Source organism: Rousettus aegyptiacus, unplaced genomic scaffold (genome assembly GCF_014176215.1).
Source record: "Rousettus aegyptiacus isolate mRouAeg1 unplaced genomic scaffold, mRouAeg1.p scaffold_m13_p_5, whole genome shotgun sequence".
Classification (NCBI taxonomy): Eukaryota; Metazoa; Chordata; class Mammalia; order Chiroptera; family Pteropodidae; genus Rousettus; species Rousettus aegyptiacus.
Genome location: NW_023416308.1, coordinates 117484901 through 117510761, shown reverse-complemented (window position 1 = coordinate 117510761; position 25861 = coordinate 117484901). Strand labels below are relative to the sequence as shown.

General features: G+C 52.1%; 1 protein-coding gene across 5 annotated transcripts in view; it reads left to right on the top strand.

The window, feature by feature from the left end:
- Nucleotides 1-25861, top strand: part of PC (pyruvate carboxylase) — a 93356-nt gene that overhangs the window by 42888 nt on the left and 24607 nt on the right. The window contains exons 3-4 of one of the 5 annotated variants that reach the window (XM_016132607.2): nt 464-572; nt 1172-1373. The exons of 1 other annotated variant lie outside the window; for it this stretch is intronic. The gene's annotated coding sequence lies outside the window, so the exon portion shown is untranslated. Of the gene's footprint in view, nt 1-463; nt 573-1171; nt 1374-18510; nt 18529-22767; nt 22787-24245; nt 24366-25861 lie in introns of those variants that run through there. 3 more of the 5 variants (XM_016132633.2, XM_016132640.2, XM_016132624.2) reach the window with 3 other exon arrangements.

Below are 25861 nucleotides of genomic sequence, written 5' to 3'. Positions count from 1 at the left end.
AATAATCAGATCCAATCAACCCTCACAAACAAGCCTGCAAGGTATGTGTCGTTCATGCTCGTTTTACAAATGATGAAATTGAGGCCCGGAGGTTAAATGACTTGCCCATAGACCTGGATGGGGGTGACCTGTTTCCCGCACTTGTGTCCCGAGGGTTTTACCTCCCCCCATCAGTTAAGATCCTCAGCCCGGCTTCTTCCCAGGTGCAGGGAGATTGAGGTAAATTCATGTGAAAGCGCTGGAAGCAAATGGACTAAGATCTCATGCCATAGAAATGTCCCTCGGACCTTTCTCACTCCTGTCCTTGTCCCTGGATGATGCTGAGGCCTGTGTGCCCCCAGCTCACCCACCCAGCAGGTCACCAGCCACATGGCAGTCTCAAGGTGGACGAGGGCGTCAGTGGCACCTCTCTGCCTCCAGCTAGGGCAAAGCATCCAGATCAGGCACCTGCATTTTATTGCAGACGCAGCCCGCTGACTTCCGTGGATGCTGCCGCCCTGGCAGGTGGTGAGCACTGAACCAGGGAGGCCCTCGCTGACCAGTTAGCCTCGGGTTCAGGAGGCTACACAAAGGTAGGACCGTGAGTTACTGACGGGGCTTCCTCCGAGAACTCTGATCAGAGCTCAGCCTGGTTGCTTTTTGTGTTGGCGACAGTAGGGGGTGGGGGTGTCCAGGGGATGGGAACTCCATTCCATTTCTCGAGTGGAGGGGTGTTTGGGGTAACACTACATTAAATCAGCTGAGCCAAGTGGGTTTAATAGTGTGCTTAAGCATTTAAAAACCTTGCTGACCAAGTCATACCCGGTCTGCGGCTCACAAGAGCCACTGAGGTAACATGTGCTCTTGTGAGGAGTCTAGCCTCCTGGCCCCCAGGGGAGAAAGGATCACGATGTCGCCAGTTACCAGGGGCACATCCTGAGGCATAGCAGGGGCTCAGCAGGAGTGGGGAAATTGTGTTTTTCTTTTCCCATCGGATCCTCTGCGCCTTTTCTTAGGCCGGAAACACTCTCTCCTGCCCGGCTCTCCCAGCCCTGGCCTGGGCCCCTTCCTTTGTAAAAGCCACACACCACTGCTCTCTGATCACTCCGCCAGAATCCAGGCAGTGGTTTTTGACCGTCCCCTCCCAGCTCACCCCTGACCTGGTTTTGTTTTTATTTCTTCCCTCAAACAGTCTGTTCAAGGTCTACCTCGGAGCCAGAGATTGGCTCACAAGCAGCCTTTCTGTCCTCTGAGCTACAAGGGAGAGGGCAGTTTGGAAAGCCATTGACGGAGGCTTAGAACATCGATTATAAACAGGCAGCGGGCCCAGATTTGGGTGTTCCAGCACCAGGAATAGCACGGCCTCTTTGGGGCTCTGCAGACCAGCGGCCACGGTAAGAGCCACTTCCAGGGTCTCTAGGCACCCTGTCCTGGCGGGGGTACGCATGCACTGCGGCCATGGTTTCTTTCCCTCTGGAGCTTGGCAGCTTTCTCGTACTTGGGAAAGAGGGGGCGGAGGGATTCTGGGAATGGTCCTTGGAGACAGGAATCCAGGGGAGAGGTGCATTAGATCATTGCTCACGGCCCGTGGGGACAACTCTGGTCAGGGATGGGCAAAACGAAGGAGCCCAGGGTAGGCAAACCCTCCTTGGCAATGAAAATGGGTTTTGCTTGAGACCTTGGGGAGAGAGGAAGATGGGCCATGGGTCTCAGAGCTCTGGGCCAGAGTGCTTTTGTGTGGTGGTGATCTTTGGGGCTATGGTCCCATAGTTCCCTTGACTGGGGTCTCATGGAAGTGGTGGAGCTGCCCGGGATCAAGGGAAGGGTCTGCTCTGAGTAGAATGCCAGGCCAGGGGCCCAGGGACCCCGAGGTATGGTGCTTCAGCTCCTTGGCCAACTTGGGCCTTGATGAAGTGGTCTGAGCTACAGAACAGGGTGGCCAGGCTTTCCTTTAGGAACCCGGGAAATCGAAGGGCCAAGATCAGCTCTCCCTGAGACGTGAGTTTGTGGTCATATCCTAGACCACAGGGAAGGGAAAGCGTGTTCTACCGCCTTCTGAGAGACTGAATTTCTGGCGTTTGAGCAGGACTCACTGCTTAGATCTAAAGGGAGAGAACTTTTCCCTTTTGCTTAGAAGAAAACCTTTCCCTCCGTCCAGCGGGAGGAGAAACTGATAAGGGCCCCAAAAGGTTCTGGTTCTTATCTTCAACTGCAAATAGGCCAGACTCTCCTCCAAGTCATGGGATAGGAATTCAAGAATGAAGAAACTGGCTGTGTGCACTTCCAGGAACAGGTGAGAGGGAGGGACATACAGTTCCCTCTGCTTTGTCCCAAACGTCCCCCGAGATCACAAGTTGGTAAGGAATGCGCCTTGTCTCCCAGATGTTCTGGACCAGGGATGGAGGGATGTGGCTCCTGTAACTTTGTTCTCTGTCACATATCTAAGGGACACTTGTCATCAGGAGGGAGTCTGAGGTATGGAGACAATCATTATTTACTAATGTGGATGGATCGGAATGATCTTGTTTGTGCATTTGGTCTCCTTCCCATAGAATGCAATGTCAGCTTCTCGAGGGCAGGGAGCTCCTCTCTCTTGTTCGAGTGTGTCTCCAGTGCCTGACAGTGCCTGGCGCGTTGCAAAGGCTCAGTTAGTATTGAATGAATGAATGAGTGCTTTTTCTTTGCTTATCATGACACGAAACCTCTCCAGCTTCATCTTCTGTCGCTTTTATACCAGACTTCTCACCCGATCGATCAGCGTCCACTTGGTGCTGCCTGACCCGAAACTAGTTAGGCTAGGCCACACTAGCAGGGAGGGGACAGCCGGCCCCTGCTGTTTCCTCCCACCGCCATTTCACCCACTGAGCACGTGCTGGCGCCACGTGTGCCCGGCACCGCAACCCGCGGGGACCTCCTGAGTGGATTCTCCCTCTGAGCCCGGGACAAGTCCCGTCCTCCAAGATGCTGCACTCAGCCCCCTTCCCCACTCCCTTTTCTCTCAAAGCAGTTTCTTTGCAGAGAGTAGGCGTTTCATAGCCCTTGCGTTTTGAGTCTCCTCACTAGACAAAAAGTTTCTTAAAGGCAGAGGCCATGTTTTATGTTATCCTCTTGTCCCTCAAGGGTGTGTTATGGGCAGTAGGTGCTCAGTAAACACTTGATGGGCCTGATCACAGTCCTTTGGTCATTTCCGGTTTAGGAAACTGAAGGGACAGCCTGTGGTTTCACATACAACATGTCGCTTAATTGTCAGCCCTCTGTGCTGGGGGATAAAGCTACTTTATAGATGGGCTGACAGATTCTTAACTGGTTTTTACTCATAGCACTTCTGATACCGAATATGTGGGTTTTTCCCTCACACCAAAGAAATTCTCCAATTTCCTATGGACACCAACTGGGAGTCCTACAATTCAATTCAGTTCTGACACTAACTACTGAGAGTTAGTGCAGACCCCACAGGTCAAGGGCTCAGTCCCACAAGACTGTCTCACACTTAGGATTCCAATTGCAAGTCCAGGCCTCCCGTACTCTGACCGACGGCTCTAAGCGGGAGAGTCCTGTCAGCCCCGCCCCAGCGTGATGACGTGTGCCAGAACCGCTCACAGGACTCAGAAAAGCGCTCTACTTACTATTGTCAGTGTGTTATCAAGGATACAGGTGACCAGCACAATGAAGAGGTATGTAGGGCGAGGTCTGGAAGGGTCCTGTGTGCAGGAGCTGTGTCTCCATAGCGCTGGGGCGCGCACCCTCCTAGCACACGGAAGCGTTGACTGACCTGGAAGGTCTCTGAATGCCATCACCATCATCTAGAGTTTTTATGGCAGTTCTATCATGTAGGCATGATCAATTAAGTCATTAACTATTGGTGATTAATCTCTAGCCTGCCCCGCCCCGCAAGGTGCGGTTGAAAGTTCCAACCCTCTAATGAGAAGGCTGGTTCTTCTGGCAACCAGCCCCCATCCTGAAGCTCTACCTAGGGGCCCACTGGGAGTCACCTCATTAGCACGAACTCAGGTATGCTTGAAAGGGGCTTACTGTGAATGACAGAAATTGCTCCTGTCTCCCCTGCCACTCAGGAAATTACAAGAGATTTGTGAGCTCTGTGCTGGGAACTAGGGACAAAAAAAACAAATTATTTATTTCTTATATGTCACAGTATCACACAGGTGCAGAGAGGCAGCAATTCCCAAGGTCATACGACCAGATGGTGGTAAAGCTAGAATTTGAACCTGAGTTTTCTGACTCTAGGGCCTTGCCTTTTATAGGTTCGCAGTGGCATGGGGTCCACAGTAGCTTAGGGGGTATGGGGAGCCCACCTCTGCTTCATCAAGGCGCATCCTGTCCTTTGTGGAGGAAGGTTCCGGCTTGACCTCATCTGGCCAGCACCTCCTTGTCCCCTGCCCTCCGGGACCCTGGCTGCTTTTCTCTTTATCCTTCCAAAGCTCCAGCTGGAGTGTTGACATAGGAAAGTGGCCGGGAGTTCAGGAAGTGGTGCCGGGGTAGGGGCAGCAGATGGGCTAGAAAGCCCCGTTTCCCTTATCTATAAAATGAAGATAATCCTGCCTTCCTACTGGTCAACGGTGCTGTTAGTAGCAAATGAAAGTGTCTATTAACGTACCTTATAAACTGTAGAGAGCCATAAGAATATTGTTAAGTATAATTATAGTATGCAAGGTCCAGCTCAATAAAACTGTCATATGGACTGATACTCACTTCACAAGTGAGGGGTGACCTGGGTGGTGCCATGACCTGGGCCTGGCACTTAACAGGCACTTATGGTTATTATTAACTGTTGTTTTTGTAATCATTATAAGATATGACCTCTTCCTTCAGATGAGGGGCAGGTGGCCCTGGGAAGTCATCCTGGTGTAGGTATCCCTTGGGATTGGGACAGAGAGGAGGAGAAAGGCAGTTTGTCACCTGGGGTTTTAATAATTCACTTACTACCTTTGTCCAAAGCCAGCTTTCCGTGAGGTCTAAAGTTCTCAGCTGGGCGTTCCTTCCTCCTCAGGGAATTTTCAGCAATCTAACTTCTCGCAGTCATGAAAATATCATATTCAAATTAACACACGCCGTTATGGTGAGTAGAAAAGCGAGTCCCGATAAGTGAGAACCTGTTCAATATGTGCCACCAGACCTCCCGGCAGGTCACCTTGCCCTGCTCCCCTCCCAGGCGTGCACCTCAGGGCAAAGGCCAATGTGAATCTGAACGTGCCGTCATTTGTGCAGATTCCAAAGCAACCCGGGGAGCTTCCGCTCCATGCAGCTGGGAGCTCAGTTGGGCTCCCGCCACCAGTGGGCAGCATGACTGATGAGGAAGGGCTGTGGTACAGGGGCCAAGATGCGGGGTGACTGATCCAGCTGCGGGGGAGGGAGCCCTTTATACCGTGAGCCTGGGAGTCACCGGGACGAGCTTGGTGATCGAGGAGAACTAGTTAGAGGTCGGCAGGCAGGGAAGAGAGGGTGTTAACTAGTAACCTAGATGGCATGATAGATCTTAAATCTACCCGCAGGCCATTCTTGGGAAGCGGGACAATGTCTAAAGCCCAGTTCGGGGCCATGGGTTAACCTGAGCTTGAGAGCCTTTGAGCTTTGAGGCTGTGGCCACATGACTTATCCTGAGTTTCTGTTTCCTTATGGCTGTGGCCATAACACCTGCCTCACAAAGTTTCCGATGATTAAATGAGATACTGTGAAGCATTCAATGCGGTGGCGGGCACTCAGCAGCAAGCCCGCGTGACGTCGGTGGTTTTGACACTGCCACATAGCAGTGATTATGAGGGTAGAGACCAGCAGTAGTGCATGTCCAGGGCTCCATCTCTGGGATGCCTCTGGCCCAGTTTTTTGTGCTCAAATTCCAAAGCAGAGGGTGAAAGGTCAGATCAAGTCGATGCAAAGGTACATTTCCCAAGGGGTCAATACTAGGGAGCGAAAGCAGCCGCAACCATAGTCAAGGCCATGTCCCGTCTGGGTTGCTGTTTACTTTCTTCCATGAACTGAAGCTGCTCTGCCACTGAATTCTCTCGCCATCCCCTTGGCTTATGGACTCTGCATGTTGGTGATCAGTTTACCCAGGGAACCAAGTTTTCACTGAGTAAGGTCCCTTAGTGTCTTCCTCTGTGGGGATGTTTGGGGTGTGAGCGTGTAGCAGAATGGCAGTACAGGCTGGCCAGGAATGCTGAAGGTCGCACATCAGTTCTGAAAAGCTGAATCAGCCAGCCTAAGTCGGGCGCCCAGCAAGGGAAGGGGAGGTACCCAGGGAGGAGCACATTGGGAAGCCATGACTACCGCTAGGCTTAAAGGAGTCGAGAGAGGAATAGTGTTTTCTCCAGACTCAAGAGAGGGTTGACAGCACGGAGGCAGGGACGCCCAACAGGGACCGTCATAGTGGCAGGCCAGGACTGTGCCTCCAAAACAAGCAGAGAGGGGGAAGGTATACCCCACGTTCTCTCTCTTCCCACCCTCTCTCCTGTCCATGCTGCCCATTGGCTGAACCTGTGGGAAGCCAGCCAGCAGGAGCACAGGTGCCTCTGTCCACAGGGACACAGAGCGGAGGTGGAAGATGCAGGGCGATGAGCAGGGAGCAACCAACCAGGAAGCTTCCTAAAGGCTTGATCCCGGTGCGACCATAAACTCAGCAGGTGTGACAAGGGGAGTGTGAGAGCTGTATCCTTCTAAAGGTCAGATCAGCCTCTGCTTTCCGGGGAGAGTCTGCTTCCAAATCCAAATTAGTCACCAGTTTCATATTGGGCTATCTAGGGCAGTTAAGAAAGATAATGAAGTGAAAGGCATACAGATCGGAAGGGAAGAAGTAAAAGTGTCTTTATTTGCCGCTGACATGATCTCGTGTAGGAAAACCTAAGGAATCCACTAGAAATCTATTAGAACTAATAAATGAGTTCACAAGGTTGCAGGACACAAGATCAGTATACAAAAATCAATTGTATTTCTACACAGTAGTAGTGAGAAAACTGAAAACGAAGAAAACGATTACATTTACAATAGCATCAAAAAAATAAAATACTTAGGAATACGTTTAACAAAGGAAGTATAAAACATATGCTCTGAAAACTATAAAATATTATTGAAAAAAATTAAAGACCTAAATAAACGGAATCCCCATGTTCATTGATCAGAAGACATAATATTGTCAAAATGGCAATACTCCCTAAATTGATCTACAGATTCAGTATAATCCCTATCACAATCTCAGCTGCCTTTGTTTTCAGAAATTGACAAGATGATTCTAAAATTTACATGGAAATGCAAGGGAACCAGAACAGCCAAAAGACTTGAAAAAGAACATAGTTGGAAGACTCACACCTCCTGATTTTAAAACATACTACAAAGCTACAGTAACAAAAACAGTGTGGTACTGATGTAAGGACAGACAGACGTGTATCATTAGAACTGAGAGTCCAGAAAGAAACTCTCACATTCACAGTCAGTTGGTTTTTTGAGGTGGGTGCCAAGACAGTTTGATGGGGAAACAAGGCTTTTCAAAAATGGTGCTGAAACAATTGGACATCCGCATGCAAACGAATGAAACTGGACCCGACCTCACACCACAAGTAAAAAATCAAAATCGATCAAAGACCTAAACTGAAGAGCTAAGACTTTCAGAAGAAAACGCAGTCATAAATCTTTGTGGCATTGGTTAGGGAGTGGTTTCTTAGATATGACAACAAACATATGAGCCATAAAATTTAAAAATAGATAAATTGGACTTCATCAGAATTAGAAACATTTGTGTGGCAAAGGAAAGCGAAGAGGCAACCCAAAGAAGGGAGAAAATGTCTGCAAATCGTATATCTGAGAGGGAACTTGTATCTCAAGTATGTAAAGAACTCTTACAAGTCAACAATAAAGAGACAAATAATTCAATTTAAAAATGGGCAAAGGATCTGAATAGGTATTTCTCCAAAGAAGAGAGGCAGATGGTCAGAAAGCACGTGAAAATATGCTCGATGTCTTTAGCCATCAGGGAAATGGAAATCAGGACCACGAGATACCACTTCATATGCTCTGGGGTGGCTCGGCAGGAAGTGTTGTTGAGATGTGGAGGACCTGGAGCCATCGCACTCTGCTGGTGGGACAGGATGAAGCAGCTGCTCTGGAAAACAGCCTGGCCATTCATCAGTTAAACACAGACTTATCGTACGATCCAGCAATTCCACTCCAAAGACTTGTACACAAATGTTCACAATAGCCAAAAAAGTAGCGTCAAAGTAAGAAATATCCAAACCCGCAGAGAATTTTTGTAAGAATTTACTTGAGCCAAACCGATGGCAGAAACCGGAGAGCAAGACCTCAAATGCTCTGAGGAATAACAGTTTTGCAACATTTTACGCATTTGAGATTAAGAAGGGGACATAAGATGAAAGGAAGCAAAGCAGGGATCAGAGGACAGGACAGCTAACAAGACCGTGTGCTCTCTTGAGGGGTAATACCCTCTTCGAGGGGTATCACTTCTGGCATCTCAAAGGTGTGTTAACCTAGGTGCATGAGAACGTAGACAGGGCCGGCTTAGGGCAAAGACAAACCTTTCACTGAAGAAGTTATTGGCCTGGGACACGACTGCCCCCCATGACCTGCCCAGGTAGGAATTTATGATCAGATCACCCTGAGGTCACTTTCCATAGAACCCCTTTTTTGTCCACATGGCCAAGGGCCGAGGGAGCTGAGGGGACATGGCTAAGGCATGTCAGCGCGGTCCACAGTTGATCGTGGTGATGGATGCACAACCCTGTGGATATATTAAAAGCCACTGAATGGTACTTTGAATGTGTGACCTGTATGTATGTGGATTATATCTCATTTAAACAAATACAAATGCCTGGTCCCCAGGGGAAATCCAGTACCTAAAAGACTGTGACTCTGAGGAAACTTTCTCAGTGTTGTTCCGGCCCTGGCTCCCTGGCCAGGCGGCGGTGCTGCCTGCCACTCAGCCTTTTTCTGGGTCTCAGAGCATGGGGAGACGCCAGTGCACATAGAAAATTTCCATTCCTACTCCATCGTGTTTTGGTTCAGTTAAACACCGTGGGATCCTACAGCGAACCAGGCACAGACCTAGATACTCGGGGGGAAATCGGGCTGGAGGTGAATGCGCTCCATGATTCTTGAGTCGGCTGTACCCCATGGGTCCTTCTTAGTCTAATTTTCCTCATCAGTAGAATGAGGGTTCATTCCCATGGGACCATGGTCAGAAGTAAGTGAACTAGAATGTGCCCGGCACACAGGAGGCAAAGATGAAAGTTCCCTTCCGGTGCTCCTGGGGCACGTTCAAAGATGAGCTAGATCTGTCCTTCAGGAGCTGTAGGTCCAGCCCTCGGCCAGCACTCGCTGACCAGGACGCCAGCAGGCAGAGGACACTGGACGCCCGGCTGGCTCTGGGGCTCGGGTGGGAGCCAGGGGAGGATTCCTGGCAGAGGGGCCTTGGAGATGGGGAGGAGACCCCTCTCCTATATTATATGTGCCTCATTTTTTAAATGATCCAGTAAATAATGCAAATTCAAAAAGATAAACAGCGAAAAATGTAAACCTCTTCCCCACCACCCTCCCAGAGGCAGCCACTGTTGCCGAGTCTTGAGTCGTTTTAGAAATTTTCTGCGCATCCGCATCCGAGCGCCCGCGTGTGTGTGTTTGTGTGTATGTAGGTAGGTCTCCTCCCCATGAGGCGAGTTTTGCTGTCTTTCACCCGGTGGTCCATGGGGACCAGGATGCTCGGCTAAGACACGGGTTAGGAGGCGGCCCCGGCCTCAGGTGTCATTCATGCTGCTTTCTTGTCTTGTTGTCAGGTTCAGCCAGAGGCCATTTCCACTGTGGGTCCCTCAGTAGGAATGCTGGCTCTACTTTCCTTCAGGTCCCCCAAGGAAAATGTGCCCATAAAGTGGTTCTCGCGTGTCCCTTGCCTTACCCTGCACCTTCTCTCATGGGGGCACTGCTCTCAGCTTGGCAGTGCTTTCTGGGGACCCTCTGCCTTCCTGCAGCTGCAGCTGCTGCTGTCTTTCTGGCCAGTCTGTCACCTTGTCTTGGTGGCACTCCTCCACTCTAGGTTGCTGAAGAGCAGGGCCAGGGAGGTCACTTGCTGTAGCCTTGTCCTCTGTCTTTATTTTAACTCCATACATAATTGATAGTTTGGCTGCATGGAGAGTTTCGGGTTGGAAATAATTGTTTCTTTCGGAGAGATTGCTTTGTGCTCTTCTAGCTTCCAGAGCTGCTGTCGAGACATCTGAAACCTTGCCGAGTTCCGATTCTTTGTGTGTCCCCCCGACCCCGAACGTTGACAGGATCTGAAATTTCGGGATGCTGGCGTGGGTCTGCCTTCATCCGTCATGCTGGCTCCGTGCTCACTTCCGTGTGGGAACACGTCCTCCTGTCCTGGGAGTATCTCAGATTATTTCATTTCTTCCTCTTTGTTTTTCATGGTTCTCTCTCTCTGAGACTCTTCTCTTTAGCTCTTGGATCTCTTGGACTAGCCTTCTAATTCCCTACCCACCCCCCTCCACACTTTTTTTTTTTTTGTCTTTTTGCTTCAGTTTCTAGGTGATTGACTTTATCTTTCAACCCACCTATTGATTTGTTTCTTTTTTCATTTTTAATTTTCAAGAACATCTTTTTACTCTCCGAATGGTTCTTTAAAAATATACACGTACCATCCTGTTGTTTCACCGATGTAAGCTTTTCTTATTTCTCTGAGGATATAATGCTCTGTTTAAGTTTTCTTCTCCTCGCATGGCTGTTTCCTCCAAATTGCTTTTATCTGCTGTTTTCCTTTTGTCTCGATCTTTGAAGGAATCTTTCCTGGGCAGCCTGGTGCACACGGTTATTAGTGATTACTAGTCAAGGCTAAAAGTCGCCTGGTAGTCCCATTTCTGGGTGTCACAGTGCTTGATGTGGTACACTGTTCGTTGGGGAACTTTTGTGTCCATGCTCTGAGGTCTTCCCTTTGGGGCCAGGCCAGGTCTGGGAGGAGGGGATGGGCTGGTTGCCTGTGCTCTGGGAACTGCATGGGGTAAGGGGCCAGGGTGCACAGGCTCACTTAACCTCCCTACCCCACTTTTGGCAAGGTACCCCGCCCTCCATCATGCCTCGAATCTGTCAGTGCAGAGGTCCTGGCTGGGCTTTACCCTGTGCAGACAGTACCCCTTTCTTCTTCCAGAGAGGGTGGGAGAGGTTCTGCCATGGATCAGCCTCCCCAATGGCACTTAGGAGACACGAGGTTGGGTCATCTGAGCTGCCCTCCAGCTCCCACAATTCTGTCACCGTGGTCTCCTCTCCTGGGCTCTCTGTCCTTGGGGGTTTATAGTTTGTTTGTTTGTTTTTTAACCTCTTTCTGAAATTTTGGTGGGATTTCAGAAGGGAGAGAAATAAGAGCATACCCCAGACGTGAGTAGGCTTTGCACGGGCGGCCCTGGAGAAGGGCGATCCCAGTGGGGAGCATCTTGGTGGAGGGAATACTCGGAGGGAGGTGGGAAGGCACCTGAATTATTTGGGAACAAGGAAGAGGTGGTTTGGCTGGAGTTATAGGATACAGGAGGCTGTGGAATGATGGAAAATAAGGCTCAAAAGGTAGGTAGGACTCATGATGGGAAAGAGCCTAAAGGAGGTGAGAGTCTTACCTGTGGGCACTGGGGAGGCTTAGAGGGTTTTTAAGAAGATAATGAAACAATGCCTGTATTTTGGGATGCTGCCTATCACTAGCATAGAGTATGACTTGGTAGCTAAAGCCAACCAATGGTAATGGGTGGTAATAGGTTTTTGCAATAATTCAAGTAGTAAGTAAGAGAGGGTGATCTACAGTGAGTTAGAAATGAAAGGGGAGAGGACGTGAGGGATGTAAGAGGTGGAGCTGATAGGCCTTTTTGACTGGACGGTGGGGAGGGAGAGGGAAGAGCTGGAGATGATGCCCAAACTGAAGACCTGGTCCCTGCGGAGGTGATGGCGAGGAAGGCAGGGAGAGGCGTTCGGTTTGGGAGGGGCAGGAAAGGGGGCGGGGAGGGGAAGTTCTGTTATAGAACAGACATTTGACACACACATCCAGAAGCTATGATTTTAAATCCTCACGCTCCAACCTGCAAATGCCTGCAAGAAAGGAGAGGAGAGGGAGGGGGAGACAAGGTGTCAAGGAAATCAGCGCCTTATAAACAAAGGAATAATTTTCATGCTGTTAAATGAGATTATCAAAGGAATTTTTGTTTTGATATTCTCACAGCTTAATGAGTGTTGCAGGAGGGCTTCTGAACTCCGTGAGACATGGAGAGAGTGGCTTATTCATTTCTTCCCGAGCTCATCCTCATGTTTTGACTGAATTAAGCACTCCAGGCCCTTACGAAAGAAACAGAGGCCTCTTTATTTGGGTTCTGTAGCCAAAAGGGAAAATGGAGAAGGGACACCTCTCACCCAGCCCTCCTTTACTACTCGTCTTGGGTCAAGGCGGGATACGCCACCATCTGTGTGATTTTTCAGTCGTGGCTTTGGGGAGGTGAGGAAGGACTCTGATGGCAGTGCTTGCCCATTTCTGTGGGATACATATACCCACGGGGGCCGATTTCAGGCTACTTGATGCCACTGGGCACAGAGTCGGAAAGAGGCAACGAGCCAGCGAGCTGTGCCCGGTGTACATGGCTCCCTGGGGTGGGACATGACCTGGCTGGGCTGGGGACCTTGTTTCTTAGGTCAGCTGACTGTTTTGACTAAGGAGGCTATTGCAGTCATGTTGTGCTTCAAAATAGGGCCCTGCCGGGGCCTCGGCCGTCCTGCGGTTCTCCCCTCACGGCCCCAGGCCACGTCCAACAAAAGCCCACGGTTCAGCATCCCCAGTGCTAATACCGAAAGCTAACACTATCATAAAGGCCGATCACGTGCCAGGCACCGCTCCGAGCACTTCACATGACTCATTGATCTTTGTAACAATAACGTGTGCTGTTACTGTTACTGTCCCTGATTTTATAGGTGAAGAAACTGAGGCCTAGAGATAAAGCGACTTGCCCAGCATCAGTGGGCTTGGTGGAGCCCTGATCTGAACCTGGGCAGTTGGACCCCTGGTGTCTTATCCACCGCGCTATCCCGGCCCCATTATGTCAGCTTATGCGAATTCTCTGCACATTTTCTTTTCTCCAAAGACCCAGTCAGGGCTGCAACACTGCTGTCTCATTGTAGTTGCCAGATAAAAGACAGGATGCTGAGTTAAACTTAAATTCCAGGTGAACAACAAATAACTTTATAGTATAAGTATGCTCTAAATATTGCATGGGATATACTTATACTTTTAAAACATGCTGTTTATCTGAAATTCAGATTTTAACTGAATGGTTTGCATTTTAATTTGCTCAATCTGGCAGCCCTCAGCTTGATAGCTTTATCTTGGCTGAGAAGAGAGTCAGGAGCTCGGGAGGAGCTCGAAGTAATCGGTCTTCTGCTCACATTTCTCTGCCAGGCTGCGCTGAGGGCTGCAAATCTCTGACCCATGGCACATTTTAAAGTAAAACGTACTTAATATTTAAACTCCAAACATGTCTAACTTTTGCTTTTCCTCATCCAACTAAGGACTATTAAAACAGCATTTCGTAGGAACATGCCAAAATACAGGTAGAAAATTGCGTGGCTTCTCATTCCCCAGGACAGATAATCTCAATAGAAATGTAAGAAATCTCAGACAATCAGTCTCACATTTTGCTATTCCAAAAGAATCACTTGACCTAAAACCAACTCATTCAGGAGACTAAATTCTTTTAAAACTCCTTCAAAGGGCAATGCCAATGCTTTTTCTAATCTGTATCTTTTGTCGAGCTGACTGGCCAGACGTCTCCTCCAGTTTTTAATCTTAGCCACCCCTTATGCAGCTTGAACTCAGTATTCCTGCCTCTCGAAACAGCTGTAGCTAACAGGAGCTTGTAGGTGAGCAGGAAGCCCTGCCGTCTGCAGATGCGTCTTCCCTGGGCTGCTGCTTCTCCGGCCGTGTCTCCTGAAACACAGTGTCCAGGCCTCTCAGCCTGGAGAGCCGCAGTGCAAAAGCCACTGGTCATCTCAGGCCTTGGCATATCGTACATGGGGACTGTCCCAGAACATGCTCCCTTGTTTGGGAGCGTCCATTCCCTAGGAGTTTCCCAGGCAAACAGGAATATGGCCTCAGAGGAGGGACCCGTTCTCCATCCAGTTCAAGGCCAGTGTTTGACCTGAGCTGGGAGGCCCCCCTCCCAGGGCTTGCTCTGGCTCTTCGTCCCGCCCCCACATCCACTTCTGCAACCCTCCTCTCCCAGCTCTTTCCTCTTCCTCTTCCTAGAACTTGCCAAACATTTTCTTGTGCAGGAAGATGTGTGTCACATGTATAATGGAAAATGGATTCACGTCTAGAATACATAAAGACTTAGTACAACTCAGTTAGAAAAAGACAACCAGCATAGAAAACCTAAAATTATTTATAAAAGAGAAAACTTCAAATTATTTATTTCCACAATCATGAGAAAATATCCTACTTTACTAATAATCAGGGAAGTGAAAATTAAAACAAGATGCCTTTTTATACCCATGAGGTTGACAAAGATCGAAGTCTGCCAGTTGAAGAGTTGGCAAAGATGTGGGAAAACAGAAATTTGGTTGTCGTTCTGGTGGCTGCAGAAATGATTAGGACGACCGCTCTGGGAGCTATGTGGCAGTAGTGGCATTTCAGGCTTGCCTGCCATCTGATGCAGCAAGTCCAGCTCTAGGTATGGACCCGAGAGAAATTCCTGTACATTTTGTGTATGTATGGAGGTTATTCGTTTTTAACATTTTAATTGACTTTTTCTATCATAATTTTAAACATACATAAAAATGGAACAAATAGTACAATGTATTTTATGTACTTTTTTCCCCCTGGTTTCAACAACGATCATTATTTTGCCATAGATACGTCATAGTTCTTAATAGCTAAAATTCAGTAATAACCTATAGATCCCTCATTTGTGCATGCATAAACCGTATACATGATATTAAAATTAATGAGCTAGATCTATAAGATGCTAAATATTATATTGGATGAAAAAAGTTAAAAATGACAGCATATCATTTATGGAAAAATTAAATCACAATCACATGGTTCTGGACACCCCTATTGTCAAAGCAGTGTGAATCTAAGGGGAAGCCACCTGGCAACTCTGGGTTGCGGTAGCCCCTAGGGAGATCCACAAGGGAAACCATAACCATTTGTAGTATATACTTTTACTCTTGTTAAATTTAACTGTTATTTTATCAAAACAATACATATGGACACTTCAAGGCTTATAAAAACTCCTCAGTCCCCTGCCCAACCCACCCTGCCTGACCTTCTCCCAGAGACGCCCCCTGTAACTCCTAACCCCCCGTGTCCAGAGAGCAGCGACTCGATTTACTGACCACCTCCTACGAAAGACACCCCCACCCCACCCAGGCCCCCAGATGGGTACCCCTTTCCCTGGGCCTCTGATGGTCATGTAATCATTTTTGTTGAAGCGCATATCTATCTCTTACATCATTGAAATCAAGCAAATATTCACACTCGAGAACACCGAGTGTGTACAGGGCAACCTCTTTTTGTATACTTTCTCGGTTACCGGGAGTCACATTCCTTCATCCCTAGACACTGTAAATTGCCATCTCCTCTCTATTCTTTCAGAGACTTCAGGTAATTAACCTTTTGTTTGTTTGTTTGTTTGTTTAAGCCTCTCTGTCCCCCCCACCCCGTGGAAGCCACCACCTCTGGGACCTTTCTGGCCTCTGCTGTTGTCCTGTGCTTCTCTGCTGGACAGCAAGCAGGTGCTCCGGGGCCTCCCTCGCCGTCACCCTGAGAATCGATCTCCCTCACTTCCTTCTGCACTGACTCCCAGGGTCCTGGACCCGGAGTCTTCCTTCCTCAGTCTTGGCTCATTTGCTCCCTTGTTTGGGAGTGTCCATTCCCCAGGAGCTTCCCAGGCAAACAGGAACCTGGCTGGAAACTGTGCTTGGCCGGGTGTATTAGAAACATTTTTGTTTTGCCCCCACACTCGACTGATAGTCTAACTGGGTAGAGAACTTTTGACTGGAGAAGATTTTCCCTCAGAAGTAGCTTCTGGCTCAGTGTCACTGTTGAAGACGGTTGTGTCATCTGCTTCTTCTCTTTGGAGGTGCAGTAGCCTGAGCGAGGGCCCCTAAGCATACCCAGGTCCTCATCCCTGCAAGCGGCACCCTATAAGGAAAAAGTGCCTTTGCTGATGTGATGAAGTTAAGGATCTTGCCGCGGGGAGATAATCCTAGATTATCCTGGGGGAGGGGCGGGGGGAGGGCCTGAATGCCATCCTGTGTCCTCAGAAGAGAAGGCAGGAGATTAGACACACACTGCAGAGAAGGCCATGCACAGGCAGAGGCGGAAACTCGGGCGGTACAGCCACAGCAGGGTGGCCCAGCAGCCACCAGAAGCTGAAGGAGGCAAGGGAGGATGCTCCCTAGAGCCTCCGGAGGGAGGGCAGCCCTGTGAGCACCCTGATTTCAGCCCAGTGAAACATGACTCTGACATTAAAAAAGAATATATTTCTGTGTTTTAAGCCACCAAGTCTGTGGTCATTTGCATGGCAGCCCCAAGAAACTAATACGGGGAGCCGGTGGGATCCCACTTGACCCATTTCCAGGTGGGACTTTAGGCATAGCGCTGGATCTCAGCCCTCACAACCGGAAGTGCATGCCCTTCAGCTCCAGCAAGTGTTCTGCGTAATCCTCGCCTGCTCTCCCTTGGGCGACTCCCCGGACCTGGGCCCCCGGCTCCCTGGACTCGGGCTCTCATTTCCTTACCTTCTCTCCCTTTTGCCATATGTCAGTCCTTTTGTTACGCTTTCTGGGTGATGTCCTCGACTGTCTTCTAATTCTATTTATTATGTTTAAAAATGTCTGCAACTCTATTTTTAATTTCCTAGAGCTCTTTCTCGTTGCCTTTTTAAAATAGCTGCCGCCTCTCAATGCAATAGTTTCTCTTCACTGAGGAGATTAATTATAGTTTTTTCTAAGTATCTGCTCTCTATATTACTTCTCAGAGGTCCCTTGTTTTAATTCCTAATTCGTTTTGGTGAATTTTTTGGCGATTTCCTCAAATAGCTGGTGATTTGGGACTGTCTGTGCATGCTGAAGACCGACCCCAAAGCCAGTTGGGAGGCCTGAGAATGGCGTCCTCATCCTTGGGCGAGGAGCCCGCTAAATGTCAGTGGCCGTGGGGCTTCAGTCTCAGGCTGCTGGTTTCCTAGAGAGGAGTCCTCGGTGTGCCTGACAGTCAGCCTGGGGACGGCTTCGTGGGAGCCGAGGGGTTTGGAGTCTCCCTGTCTGTCTACATAAGGGCCTTCCACAATTTCCTGTGCATCTGGTGTCTCTGCCTGGGCCAGGCTGCATGGCTGGGGTGGAGCCTCTCCAAGGACTCAGCCTCTTGTCTTCTGTAAGATGCCAGCACCTGGTGGTCGGGAGCAGGGCCCTGGGTGCCCAGGACCAGTGCAGCTGGCTCTGACCCTCCCTAGCAGCGTGCCCTTGGCCACGTGACTCCATCTGTCCTGCCTGAGTCTCAGACTGGGAGTGCACGTGAATCCCCCACGGGGGTGTCGGGAGGATTCAGTGACTCCAGAGGACTTTGCGGGGGCGAGGGAGGTGGCCGTTCCTGCCCTCCTGCTGGGGTTGGGAGGGTCCCTTGGCCGAGTGGTGGGGAATGGTCCTGCAGCTCTCATTCCCTTAGACTCACCAACCTTCTGTTCTCAGCCCCGCTGCTGAGGCACCCGACCCGCCAAGGTCTGCACTCGCCAGGAGCCTGCAGCTCGAATGCACCTGCCTCGCGTCTCCCCTGCGCCACCGGTTCACATGCCGTCTGTCGTCCGGTTTATTGACCTCTCATCTGCCGCCATCGGCTTTCCTGTTCTTCGTCCTTGTGTGTTTGTGCTCTTAAAAAAAAGCCTTTAACTAATGTTTTGGTGGGATTTTAGAAGGGAGGAGAAATGGACCCCTGTGTTTGATGCACTATATTTCACCAGACCTAGTTTTCAGCATAAAATGCGAAGCAAATATATCAACATAGTGACATCAGTTTATTCTGGGTTCAAGGGTCTTATATTACTAAATGTATTGTCTGTGTTTTTCAAATGTTTCATCAAAAAAAGAGAGAGAGGGTCCCTTGATCCTAGTGCCGTCTAGCACATCCTGCCCCTTCCTCCTTTTACCCAAACATCTCAGAGTCCCTGTCCAGACGCTGAGGAGTCTGCAGTAGACCCTCCCTCGCTCCCGCCCTGGGCGCCTCTGAGGCCGCCGGGGGTCCCTGCTGTGGGTCGGCAGCCGTTTTTTTCATTCCTCGTCAGAGCCCTGCTGCTATGGACGCTGATTGTTCCTCAGACCCTTGGCTCTGGTGGCAACACTCCCGCAGCCCTGGCTGGTCCCTGGGGGTCCCCCTGCTCACTGTGTGTCGCCGGGTGTTTCGCTGTCTCACCTGCCCCTCCTGCCCTTCTCTCCCGAGCAGGCTGGAGGTGAGTCTCTTCCGTCTCCCTCTCGTGCTCTGAGCTGTCCCTCACCGTCAGACCTGGCCGCCCTCCCCAGGTGGGTAGCTTGCGGGACACACGCTCGTCAGGGTCAAAGCTGAGCTCGCCCGTCTATCTACTTCCGCTTCTGTGTCCTTTAACTTGGCGTTCAGCCCTTCCTTGGAACGGAGCCGAGAGTCATCCTTACCTGTAGCGCCGTTACCCCTCACCTAGCAGGGCTGGCGCTATGACCCCTGGCGCGTGCCTTGACTTGGTCCTCGTTACCACCAGCTGCGTTAGGACACCTTCCTCGTTTATCTTCCACCTCTAGTCTTTCCTCCTCAGATCCAGCTTCCTCATAATGGCCAGGGTGGCGCCTCTCAAATCAAATCTCTCCTCCCCGCCTGGTTTCCTTTCGTCCCATCCCCTGACATCGCAGGGACAGTCCATGCCCCTTGCTGTGCATGCGAGCCCTGCCCCAAAGGCTAGGTGTCTGCCTGGGTCACTCCGTGCCTCTGGCCTCAGTGGACTTCACCAGGCTGTTTGCTCCTTTGCCTTTGCCCCAGCTGTCCCCGGGCCTGGGCCACCTCCCTCCCTCTCCTCACGAGGTCTCCTCCCTCTGTGCAGCCACGCCAGTGCTGACACTGTTCAGGGCTCGTGCTTGCCGCCAGCCACTCAGCTTGGAAGAGGCGCCAATCACAGCCCCAAATAGACGCGCCGTGCTCCAGAGGGCCCCTGCCGTGGCCTGCATCAGGATGAGCAGAAGAGAGAAGGGGACATTTTACCACCCTATGCGCCCCACCCCCAATGTCAGGGGCCCTCTAGGTTGTGGTCGTATGTGGGAAACCTGGGTCTGTTCGTTTCCTGAGGCTGCCATAGCAAAGCACCAAAACTGGGCGGCTGACGGTAACAGAGCTTTATTGCTTCACAGTCTGGAGGCCAGAAGCCCAAATTCAAGGCGCTGGCGGGGCCACGCTCCCTCGGACAGCTCTAAGGGAAGGTCCTTCCTTGTCTCTTCTAACTTCTGGTCTTTTCCAGCAATCCTCGGTGTTCCTTGACTGGTCGCCGCATTTCTCTGAGCACGCGGGCATCTTCTCCCTGTGTGTCTTCACGGCTGCTTCCCTCTGTGCGTATCTGTCTGTTTATCATTCCTTTTTTATAAGGACACCAAGCATATTGGCCTAGGGCCCAACCTAGTGGCCTCATTTTCATTGTTTACCTCTGTAAACACCCTGTTTCCAGCTGTGGTCCCATTCTGAGGTCCTGGAGTGGGACTTCCACATGCCTGCTTGGGGAACACAATTCAGCTCACACACTGACATCCACCTTCCTGCGGCCTCGGAACGAGTGGGGAGGGGTCCCACGCGACTCTCCAGCTGGGGAGGTGGGCCGCGGGGCCAGGGAGCCTCCTGGGACACCAGTGTGCCTGCTGTACCCTTGTCCCTCTTCCCGCGAAGCACTGTCCAGCCATGTACAGAAGCGAGTCTTTAATGCCTGTCACCTCACTCAGCCCTGAAATGCTTTCCCGAGTGCTCAGGCGCGGTCTGGGAGGTGCTTTTTTCTGATCTTGCTTTTTTGATCTTCCTTGTCAACACTTTGTATAAGTTTGCGCTCTAATCTGTGCACAGGTAACACTTGTGTGTCCCACCAGCTTGCGTGCGCTGCTCTAGGAGAGGCCGTTCCTTCCTAATCTTTGTCTTGGCGCTCCTAATACTCTGGACTCACACGACTCCGAAGAATCATTGTGTAATCCAGAGCATCCATCCATCCATCCATCCATCCGTTCATTCAGCCCCCAGATACTTAATTCAGGGCCAGGCACTGTGCAGAGTGCTAAGGAGACATCGGGGAACAAATTAGTTTCCTGACCCCAAGGTCCCCGGTGTCCCATTGAGACAGGTGATAACATTAAACGCTCCTTCCCAAGGACACAGACATTAATTACCTCAAGGAGAGCCCTCATCACCTCATAAGCAAGAGGACAGTGACCGAGTGTTGTCGATGGCAAATGGCTGCTCCAGGGAGGGTATCCCAGCCAGCATTGGAGGTGGGGTGTCCAGAAAGTCTTTCGTGAGTCTGAAAGAATGTGGAGAAGTTAGGGCAAGTGGCCTTCCAAACACTGTCAGCCTTGCGCAGATGGTCGGGCACCTGGGCAGGCGTGTGCGGGTCGGCAGTAGCGCTCCTTCTGCACCAGGGGGCAGTGTTCGCCCTGAAAGTCTTCCTGCCCCCAAATGAGGCTGGGACTGGGCAGCACCTGGGCCGACAGCCAGCCCTCTCCTTGTCCCTGTGCTTCCCCGCCACGCCCCTGCAGGCCCTGGTCAGCCCTCAGCAGCCTCCTTCCTCTGAGCCGCCTCCATCCCCCTGTCCTCGGCCCACGCAGTGCCAATCGTCACAGTCGTCGCGGTCCCGCTCTCCCTGCTGTCTTAAATCCAGGTTGCCAGGGGCGATGTGGAGCCACGCTGGCGTGGGCTCAGGGGAGCAGCCACTGGGCTGTGCTGCCCCGGGCCGCGTGCTGTTCCCACTGAGGGTCTCTCACGCGCCTTTCTTCCTTTCTTCTTCTGTCACCTTCATTGTTTCTCGAAGTGTCCGCCTCAGTCTGTCCTCTCTGGGCACTCTGATACCCACTGATGCCACCCTGGAAGTCGGCAGTATTTTCCTTTTGTCTGCACCCACTGGCCGCCAGCTCTGGGCCCCACTGGGCATGTTTAGGACAGCGCAGAGCCGTCCGGAGGGCAGGCTGCCCCGGAGGGAGAGGCCGAGCAGCCCCATCCATCAGAGGCTCACTTCTGCCACAGCATGACGTCCTCTGCCAAAACCTCTTTCTTTCTGGTTCTGACCTGTTTTCGCTGGCAGCTGCTGAGGCCGCCAGGGGCGGGGGCAGGGCCTGGTGGGGGTGGTGGGAAGGAGATGCAAGAGGTGGATGAATAGGAGCCTGTTCGTCATTTCGGAGATGCCTGGGGCCCGCTTCTGACCCGCTCTCCTTTCTCCCCCTCCGGCTCTCAGCACACCCGAGGCGACCTGCCGAGGGGCTCGGTCCGGACCGTGGGCCTCCAAAGTGGGCGTACGGGCCAGCCTCCTCGAAGCAGGGCACCGGCTTATCCCTTTCCCCTGCCTCCTGCCCACAGCTGCCCTCCGAGGCTCGGGGGATGCCATGTGAAGAGCAGGGACAGTCAGGGCGGAAGCAGCACAAGTACTCAGAGGAACATTCCAGGGCCCTTCCCCACCCTGCCCCCAGCCAGGCTGCTCTGGCCGAGAGTATGTCCACCCTGAACACAGAGGCCATGTTATCTGGACCAAAACTCAGACGGTGCTGTCCTGACAGTGGAATTTTGTGTTGTTCCTGGTTACAAGATGCCACCTGGAGATGTAGTTTAGATCTGAAGTAGCGAGATCTCTAGTGCCATTTTGATGAGCTGTTGGACAAATTGAAACTGCCCTAGCTTATCAGGCCACACGACTGCGGGCACTGTCAGCCTGCTCTCTGTGGGAGGTGCTGGCCGCCACTGGGGGCCCTGCTGGAGTTCAGGCCAGTGACACAGTTTTTATCAGGAGTGGGGTTTTTGTTTTTTGGTTTCCAGTTGCCTGCCATGCGGTGCTTCTGATGAAAGCCGCAACTTATTTCTTTAGTTGAGTGATGGCTCCATATGCCTTAATGGGCCAGAGCTTCTGCTGTGGATGGAGGCGTACAAACTGGGCTCAGATCTGACCTTGCCAGGTGACTCTGGGTGTCACTTAATCCCACCATGCCTGCTTCCTTATCCGTGTGATAAAGTGTGAGGGTTACCTGAGTTACTACCTGTAGAACACTCTACGAGTAGCTGTGTGCCTGGTAAAAGGTAGAGGCTCTTCCAGGTGTGCCAGTCACCACTGTCCCCGCCTGCTGGCACCGGCCAGGCCTGTCGGAGGAGCTCGGTGAGTGCTGGATGCTGCAGATCATCAGGACCAGGGTGGGTGACACCAAGAACTCATCCCGGCCTCGCTCCCCAGGGCGCTGCAGGCGCCTCCCGACTCCACTGTCATCTTCCCTTCTGGAAGGAGAACACTGTGCTTATCGATCCACTGCTGGAGGAGAAAATTGACACCAAAGACAAGGAGACACTGTCTGTGCGTGACGCCCAGAGGTGGCGGCAGGCGATGCACGCGCTCCCTGCTTCCCTGTGTCGCTCCTGCTGGCCAGGCGTTGTTTACACGTCCCAAGTGAGAGGCAAAGCCATCTTATTCCCTGTCTCTAAGGCACAACCTGAGGCCAAGGGAAGAGATCTGTCAGCTGGCATTTGCAAAAAATAGCAAATGGGCGTCTCCGGGACTGTCAGCTCTCTGTCAGAAAGGAAACCAGGGTAAGAATCTTTGGGCGATGGTGGTTGCTTTTCCCTTACTCGTCATTGTCCCCACCACCACCCGGGGGTCAGAAAGGGACACTTTTGCTCACACGCACCACCAGCACGGAGCCAGGCACTGTGGTGCCGAGTCGGGTAAGCTGGGGGCATCGGGGGGCCTTTCGCACCGGGGAGATGCAGACGCGGCGAGCGCGTCCTGGCCGGAGAGCAGCTGTCCTTGTTCAGGGGCTGCCATTCCCCCGGACAGCTGATGCGACAGGACACGAGGGTGTCCTAGATGCCCAGTTTGGTTAACGAGGCCGTCGGAGTTTTTAAGGAAGATTCTCAGCCAAACCATCAGTGACCTTGAGGACCTCTTGGTTACCACCCGCCAACTAAAAACCCAAAAAGCAGGGCACAGGGTGGCCCCATGTGGCAGCCCGGCCCCTGCCCCCCGCTCTCTCCCGGGACTGGGACCATCTCATGTTCTCAGCCTCAGTGAGAGGGGGACAAGCACGTCACCGAGAACAGTGCCCAAGGGAAGGCCCGCACTATAGAGGCTGTTTTTGGAAAAGTGCCCCTGAGGAGGAGCTGCCACTCAGGCCACGGTCTTGGGCAGGGCTCCTGTTTCACGCCAGGCGCAGCCCCTCCGGCGGGCTTTTGGGAAGGGGCTTTGGCGCCCTCTGCTCCCACCTCGGGTGTTCCGCTGCTCCTGGCGGGTCTCTCCAGGTGCCTCCAACCGCATGGCTTCCTGCCTCTGCCACCCCGAGTGCCGCTCAGGGGCCCCTCATCCCTCCAGCTTTGGGGAATGGGGCAAGATTTAGGGAGCAGTGGGACTTTCCTTTCTTCGGCCCAGCCAGAACCCCTAAACTCAGCACACACACACATGCTCCTCGCGAAGGCGCTGCTTCCAGTGGGACAGGGTCCTGCGAAGAGGTCCACGTCTGCGCTGCAGGTTTTGTCCCAACTGCAGCTGACTCTGGAAAGGCCCGAGGAAGCGTCAGGCAGCCGAACCCTCTGGTTTCAGGTCTAGGAGGGCAGCGGGGTTTGACCGGGCTAGGTTAACTAACTTCCGAGAAGGGCGGGGACGTTCTGGGGATGAAGTGGTATTTTCTCTTCATCTTTGCGTCCCCACGTCCCAAGCCTGGCATGGGGGAGGAGGTTTGTGTGACAGCTGTGAACTGAACTGCAGGGGTGTGTTTAGGCTCTGAGGGGCAGTGTGACCTGTGTCCTCTGTCACCCACTAGAGCCCCTCCTGACTAGCCTCTCCAGGCCCCGCTCTGCCTGCTGGCTGATGTTTCTGTGCCTTTAACCTCAGTGGCAGCAGGACATCTACTGTCCCCTGCCTCAGACACTCCCCTCACAGCACAGGGCTGTGAATCAGCTGCTGCCTGCATGGCCAACCTCCCTGCCTGGCCCCTGAGCCCCAAGTGGGAAGAGGCCACCCCTTCCCCTGATTTCAACCTTGGCCGCTGCCCAGGCCTCCGGCAGCTTGAGGCCCAAGAACTTCACATTCTGGGGCCAGTGGCTTCAGGAGGAGCAGCCAGCTGCCTGAAGTCTCCCTTGGTGGAAGCAGCACTGGGTGCTCGGCTGGTGCAGGGTGAGTCTCGGGGAGGGTGCAGCCCCAGCTCCCATTTGCTCACGTCAGTCGGGGATCTTCTGTGAGCACGGTCCGCACTCCATGCTGACCGCTGGTCCCACGAGGCCCACTGAGTGCCCGGCTCTGGCCAGTGATGCGGGGTGGGGGTGAGTTCACGCATGGAGGGGCACAGCTGCGTCAGGGTGGGGCTCCCCTCTTGTTCCCTGCACCCATCTGGGAGGGAAGGCTGGTGGGAGGGTAGCGAGAGTAGCTCAGGGTACACGGCTCAGTGAACCCCGGATGACTCACTGAGGTTGGAGGTGGTGGTACCCTATTTTACAGATGAGGTGAGGCCTCAGGTGCCCAGAGCCCACAGCTGGGGGAGGTGGAGCTGGGGGCTGACCTAGGCCTACCGACTCTAGCTGTGGGCGGCTGCCCTCTGCGCCCCCGTCCCTGTGCTCTGACTTCGGCCTGGAAGCTGTGACCTTGCCCCTTCCCTACCTCTGCCTGGCTGCTCCTGTACCCCAGGTCTGGACTGCTCAGGTCACAAGTTAGGCCCGCAGTTTTCCTCCGCACAGGGTACAGGGTCCCATTTTAGAATCTGTTCTGGGGTTGGAGTCTTAGAATGGTGAGGACCAGGCCAATGGGTAGAAATTTCCGAAGGTTCTTCTTAGGTTTTGCAGAAGCTTTCCAGAGCGCCGCCGCCATCCAGAATGGCCCGGGTCTGTCCCTGGTCTGCCTTCCCAGCCCCGAATTTGAGCGTTTACAACACCGCTGCTAATCTAAAAGTGGCACTTTGCTGTTCTCTCTTGGCCGTGACGATTCCTGGTGCGGTTAACCTTTTAATGGTTTATTGACCACTCGTATTTATCGTTCTGTCACTGTGTTGTCCTGGAGGAGCTGTTTGCCGCTTCTCGTCTTGATCCTGTGTGGTAGTTTGGGCTCTTTCTGCTCGGCCCCGTCCAGCTGCAGATCCCGCCTGCCACCCTGAGCGGAGGAGGCACTTGGCGCCCAGGACGAGGATGAGATCTGTGCCCACACCTGCTCTCTGGTGTGTGTGCCGTTGACCGCCGGGGCCAGCCAACTCCCAGCTGCTCCGCAGGGACAGACTTCCCCTCCCAGAGGGCAGGTCATCCTGAGCAGAGGGTTAGGACGCTGCTGGTTGATCTGTGGAAGGGTGGTATCAGGGTGACAGCCGCAGTTCCGTGGACTCGAAGGGACGAAGGTTGGCCATTTCCCATCCTGCGCACCTAGCACCTGTCGTGAGCAGGGACTGCTCTTCCATCGGCGTCTGGAGACCTGGATGGCTTTTTTCACTTTTTATTTGGAAATAATTTCAGACTTACAGGAAAGTTGCAAAAGTCATACAAAGAATTCCCTCACCCACATTCCCGCGGTGCTGTTTACCATATCTGTTTCATTATTCCACTTTTCCTGAACCATTTGAGTTGCAGACGTGAGATCCCTAAACCCCTAAACACTTAAGTCTTTTTCCTAGAGCGGAGATATCCTCTAAC